The following is a 5,986-nucleotide window of genomic DNA, read 5'->3' as shown; positions in this document are numbered from 1 at the left end:
TATTGCTTGTTAAATGTACAAGTACAATAATTCTCGGGTACCAACTGTTCGAGATAAATCGAATCCGATATCAGCAAGATTTTAAAAAATTCATATTTACATATTTCGTGACATAAAATAAATAATTATTCATTTTGGATTTTTCTATTATATAACATTTAAATATTTTAATGTGTCTCGATCTTACTGATATCAGAGTACCCATTCGATTTGTCTCGAATTTTTTAGTACTTGTGCATTTCTCATGTGTTACACATTTATAAATTAATAATATAATCTTAACAACAGAAAAGTTTCATCAAATAACACGTCACATGTTACGCATATATTTTATTTTATACATGTATATAAAATATCTCTAACGAATTATATATTTAAAAATTAATGTTGATGGCTAGAAATGGCGGGATGTCCAACACCTAGAAATGATTTCTCAAAAGAAACCAAAAATGAAATTAATTAAAAATTAATTAAACATATTCGTCCATAACCATATATTGTGTCAAAAAAATCGCCAGAGACGAGTAAACAGATTCTAATTTAAATTTACTTCTTTGATAAATTAATACTTATCTATATAAAAAAGGTATAATTTTCAATTTCATTTTGCTACCAAGTGTTTTTCAAAGTATTAAGATAATGTTAATATTAACAATAATAATAATAATAGAAGAACATTGATAAGAAAAGAAAAAACTCTTCTTTCAAAATATACTATTTAATTTCGTGATTCGATTTTAAAAAGTCGTTAACACTTTTTTAAAATCATTGCTTCCAGGAACTGTCAAGAAAACTCGTGTTTAATTTCAGCTCTGTAACAGAAATCCCTAGTTTTCAACGAGGCATCGAACTAGACGTCATAGATGAATTCCATAAGAATCGACGAGAAATTATCTTTTCGCAATAAAAACTCTTTTTCTTTTAAGTATAAACTACGTAGATTTTATTAATGTTTACCTGATACAAGGCACAACGATAAGATTCTTTTTTGTTGAGATAGCAATCATGCAAGCAAAAGAATAAAAAATGTGAAAAATGCGATGTTTGTAATATAACTTATTAACTTCGCAAATATTTAACTTCAACGAACGGAATTTGCGAATACATTTAATTTATATCAAGTCCCGAACTTCTCAATAATTTTGTCGGCTTGTGATTTTACAATATACCGAAAGAGCAGGCATTAAATTTCGCGAATGAAAAACTAATACTGAATCGTTGGCTTAATCAAATCTTTACACATATTCTCAATCATTTTTATATTATAATATTAAATTATAATTAATTGATAAGATAAATAGGATCACGGAATTTGGAAATAAAAATTTTCTTCATATTTATTGGCTTTAGTAAAAAATAGACTGTTAAATAGAAGAATAATTTGAAAATAAAAATTTTAAAAGAACTCATATATCACTGAATATATTAATTTAATAAATTTTGTGTTATTGTATCCTTTCAGTTTCGTGTAATTTATATTTTACAATATTTATTTATATGCATACACACACACACACACACACACACTATATATATATATATATATATATATATATATATATATATATATATATATATATATATATAATAAATATATAAAATAAATTATATTGTTAATTATAATTATAATTATATATATATATATATATATATATATATATATATATATATATATATAATTATAATTATAATTAACAATATAATTTTACGATATAAAAATGTAATTTATATAATACAATCAAATTATTAAATATTCACATTACATGTAATTCGCATTATGTATGCAATGTGGATATTTAAAAAAAAAATCAAGAATGGTGTCGAATATTATACATCAGTCTTGATTGTACAGCTTTGTAAAACTATGAAACAATTTTTAATTTTTTGATACATAACTTTTTTTGAATTGATACATAATTTTTTTCTTAGATTATAGCTTTAAATTTTAATCCTAAGAAGCTCTCTTTATAGTATATTGTAGTAGATAATACTACTGTATATAAAATACTATAGTCTAGCAATCCTAACAGCCCTAGTCATCCTAACAACCCTAGTGATCCTAACAATCCTAGCGATCCTCACAATTTTAATAATCCTAACAATCTACTGATCCTAACAATCCTAATGAACCTAACAGCCTTAGTGATCCTGACAATCTCAATGATCCTAACAGCCCTAACTGCTCTATTTAACTATATACCAGCAAAAATTTCCGATTACGAGGTTTGGGGAATATGCCCTAATTAAAATTTTATTATACGAACGCACCGATAACGTTTCTCTATTATTCGCGTCTGTGTTTATTTTTTATATGTACCCGTTTATTTTACGCGCTTATTATTTATTTTATGCGTAATGAAGAAGCAAAACTCCTTCTGTTGCCGGCTACTTATTTTCACCATACATGAGCGTAATTTTGCTCATTTACAACAAACGATAATCATAATATTATGATCGTTTGTTGTCGTCTTAATAACTTTGCTTTAATTAATATAGTACCAAGCCAATTTTATAACATATTATTTACACATTATTAACATATTATTTTTATAACATATATTATTTATAATAAAAAATTCATAATAAAAATTTACAATAAAATAAAATTAATTCAATATCATTTATACATTTTCTATTTTATATATATATTTTTATTCCATAATATATCATTGATAATTATGGAATAATTCATTGATCTTTTTAAGCATTACATATTGTTTAATTGGACGATAATTTAAATTTATATCAATCAAAGCAAAGTTTCTTAATATGTTACGATACAAAGAAACGGATGGACTATAAAAAATTAAAATAATGTCAGTATGCATTATAAAAATAAATTATTATATTGTACTAATAAAATTAGTATGTTCTTTTTATTAAATAAAATAAATAATTGACTAAGATGTTAAAAAATTGAATTGATATAAAAAAATTGAATTTTTCTTTAATTAATATTTTAATTTTTATTTTTAATATGCTTTAATGCATATTGAAAAAAACTTTAAAAAAGTTTTAAAAAGTTATATGATTAATTTGTTCTAGCCCATCCATTTTAAGGTAACGGACCTACAATCTACAATCTACATCTATAAGCTCTACAAATCCGTTACCTTGATATTAAATAAAAGTTTTTCACTCACCGACACTGATGCGCAACAGCGGAGTTGTCAATACTGAAGCTATGTTGTCTGTAACATAAAATATACAAATATGAAATTCAAATTATAGCAGCTCTTAAAACAATTAATATTTCATTATATTTTATTATTCAATTATTATTGTACGCGCTGAATTTTATATCCGATGCGTGCAATAATAAACAAATATACAAATAAAAAAAATAAACAAATATATAAAGATGCAATAATTTTTTTAATTCTGAAAAAACTATTTTTTAAATAGAAACTTTTGTAGGATTTACATAAAATCTTTTTTCCTTAAATCTTTCTTGTTTAAATCATTCAAATAAATGAACCAAATTAATACGTGTATCTGATATAATAATTAATATAAATAATAATACTCACCATCAGGTTGTTCCGCCGGTGCAAGATGCCTTTCCTAAACCTGCTCCTCCTCTCAGATCATCAGAGTTGTTGCGTCAATCTATAACATACAAATAGATTCAAATTGTAGCAGCGTTCAAAATAATTAATATTTCAAAAAATTAAATTGTACGCATTGAATTTTATATCCGATGTATATATAATAAGTAGATTAATAAAATAATTATAAATTTTGAAAAAAAAGAATATTATAAATATTATTAATAATTCTCTAACACAACTTTATAAAAGCTTATACTTTTACAAGATTATAGCTTTAATATTATAGGTAAAGAAATCTTTTTTTCTCCAATTCTCTCTTATTTAAATCATGTGAGTAAAAGATCAAATTACGCGATTAATTGTTTAATTTAAATTCTAATAAATATATTTAATATTTAATATATAATTACAAATAAATTACTTACCAGGAGGTTGCTCTGCCGGAGCCCGATGCCTCTCCTAGGCCTCCTCCTCCTCTCAGTCTTAGACGCGCGATACTTAACGGCACTCCCGCACTCACGAGCGATATTTTTATCGCTATTTTCGCACTTTTACGCGTGATACTGAACGGTTCCCGCACTATTTCGGTACGATAAAAAATTTTCTATTTGGTCGCGCGATATATATACTTAATATATATATACTTTGAACGGCACTCCCGGTTTCGGTACGAACGAAAATCCCGTTTCACTTACGAGAATCAGCTTCGAGCTAACAGGTCGGGAATGCAACGATACAACGAGCAAAGATTAAGCCCAAACCGGAAAGAAGACGAAACGATTGACGGAAATAGAGGAAAATGAAGTTCACCAACTCTTTTTCGCGCATAATTATCCTATCTCGTATCGAACCTGGACCCGCTAAGCACGATTTCAGGTGCTCCGCCCGGACATATTATGCCTCTCGCGGTTGCTATATGCTACACCAGGCTAGTAGACGGCAAAAGAAGAGGATACCCACATTTTTTAAATGCTAACAATCAACAATTTAGAAAATGGGGAGGCAACCTCTTTTACCGAGCGAAAATCGTGCCTAGGGGAATCCACTCGACGGAGTCTCGACAGGGTTAACACACGCTGTGCGTGTGGCTGTAGACGAGCAAAGAGAAGGGACCCATTGACAACCATTCCGAGCACTCGATCGAGTTCTAACCAATTCGGGCCGAATCACTTGACGAAGCACGAAGCGCGAGTGCACGTTGCATAGCAACGTGTGCAAACTCGAAACATCCCGGTTAATTGGCATCGGAAGTAGAGACTCGTTAACAATAATGAAATTGGGATTTATACGAAAAAGTTCAACGCGGAAGCGCGATGACGCGATGACGCGAAAAAGCTAAATGCGAAAACGCGGTAACGAAACGCCGCCGTCCGCGACACGTTGACGGCACCGACGACGGAAAGTCGACGACGCAATGTGCGTCCAACGCATCAAATGCGTGTGCCACATATGAGCCATTGTGCGACTCGTGGCAATGCTGTGCTGGGTACTTAGCTTCCCCTTCAGGCTCCTTAAGATTTATCCTAAATAAAAAAATTTAAGATAAACCTTAAGGCACCATCCAAGTACTGAGCCACCCCACCACGTCAAGGTGTACCCATGGGGGGTTATATTATATAAATTTATAATATAATTTGTAAAAAGATTATATTATATATTCTTTCACAATTGAAAGATTATTTACATCGCATCTCCTTTTCCCTCGATTAATAGAGATACGATATAAATATGTTTTTTTAAAATTATGCGATTAATTCGCTTCTTTAATTAAAAAATAAATTATAAAAGATACATTGTAAAATTAAATAATATAAACTCTTCAAATATTTAATAGAATATTCATAATAATATTTAATAAAAATAGTTCAATTCTCCCTTTTTTTATAGTGTTTTATATAAGAGAATATATAATTAATATATATATGGTGCATAAATTTAAATCACAAATATAAATGATAAGAAGATTACAAAAGATAAAAGAACATCTACTTTTATCTATGAAAAAGAGTATTCAAAATAATTGATTTTGTAAAACTAATGATTATTCGCGATCAGTATTTATCTTTTAAATAGATAATATTTAACACTGTAAATTGCATAATTATCAGAAAGATTTTCTTTTGTAGAAATTTTTGAAAAATAGTAAGAAAAAAATTTTAATTTTTATATATAAAATATCTAAATAATTATATTATTATGAAATATTTTATAAGATATTAAATTTTCTATATTTGTATAAAAATATCAATTAATACAAAAATATTATAGATATATAGATATTTTTTTATTACAGATATTTTAAAATTAAAATTAATATTTTAAAACAATTTAAGAGTATTTTAAAATATATTTTTGCGTGATATTATATATGATAATTTAAAATATAAATCGCTGTTGAGAAAATGAACAAAAACAAACATTATATTTTGAAAAAA

General features: G+C 27.0%; 1 long non-coding RNA gene across 1 annotated transcript; it reads right to left on the bottom strand.

Annotated features, from left to right (window-relative positions):
* Window positions 1-3,075: 3,075 nt before the first annotated feature.
* Window positions 3,076-5,136, bottom strand: LOC145968916 (uncharacterized). Its single transcript, XR_014437923.1, has 3 exons — window positions 3,977-5,136; window positions 3,531-3,609; window positions 3,076-3,191 (listed from the first exon to the last, which is right to left on the bottom strand). It is a non-coding gene; the product is annotated as an uncharacterized LOC145968916 (long non-coding RNA).
* Between the last annotated feature and the right edge of the window lie 850 nt (window positions 5,137-5,986).

Source organism: Camponotus vicinus, unplaced genomic scaffold (genome assembly GCF_025532165.1).
Source record: "Camponotus vicinus isolate PSW18456_S1 unplaced genomic scaffold, iyCamVici1.0 SCAF_3, whole genome shotgun sequence".
NCBI lineage: Eukaryota > Metazoa > Arthropoda > Insecta > Hymenoptera > Formicidae > Camponotus > Camponotus vicinus.
Note: the sequence above shows the minus strand (reverse complement) of the source record. Positions and strands in the feature narration are given on the sequence as shown.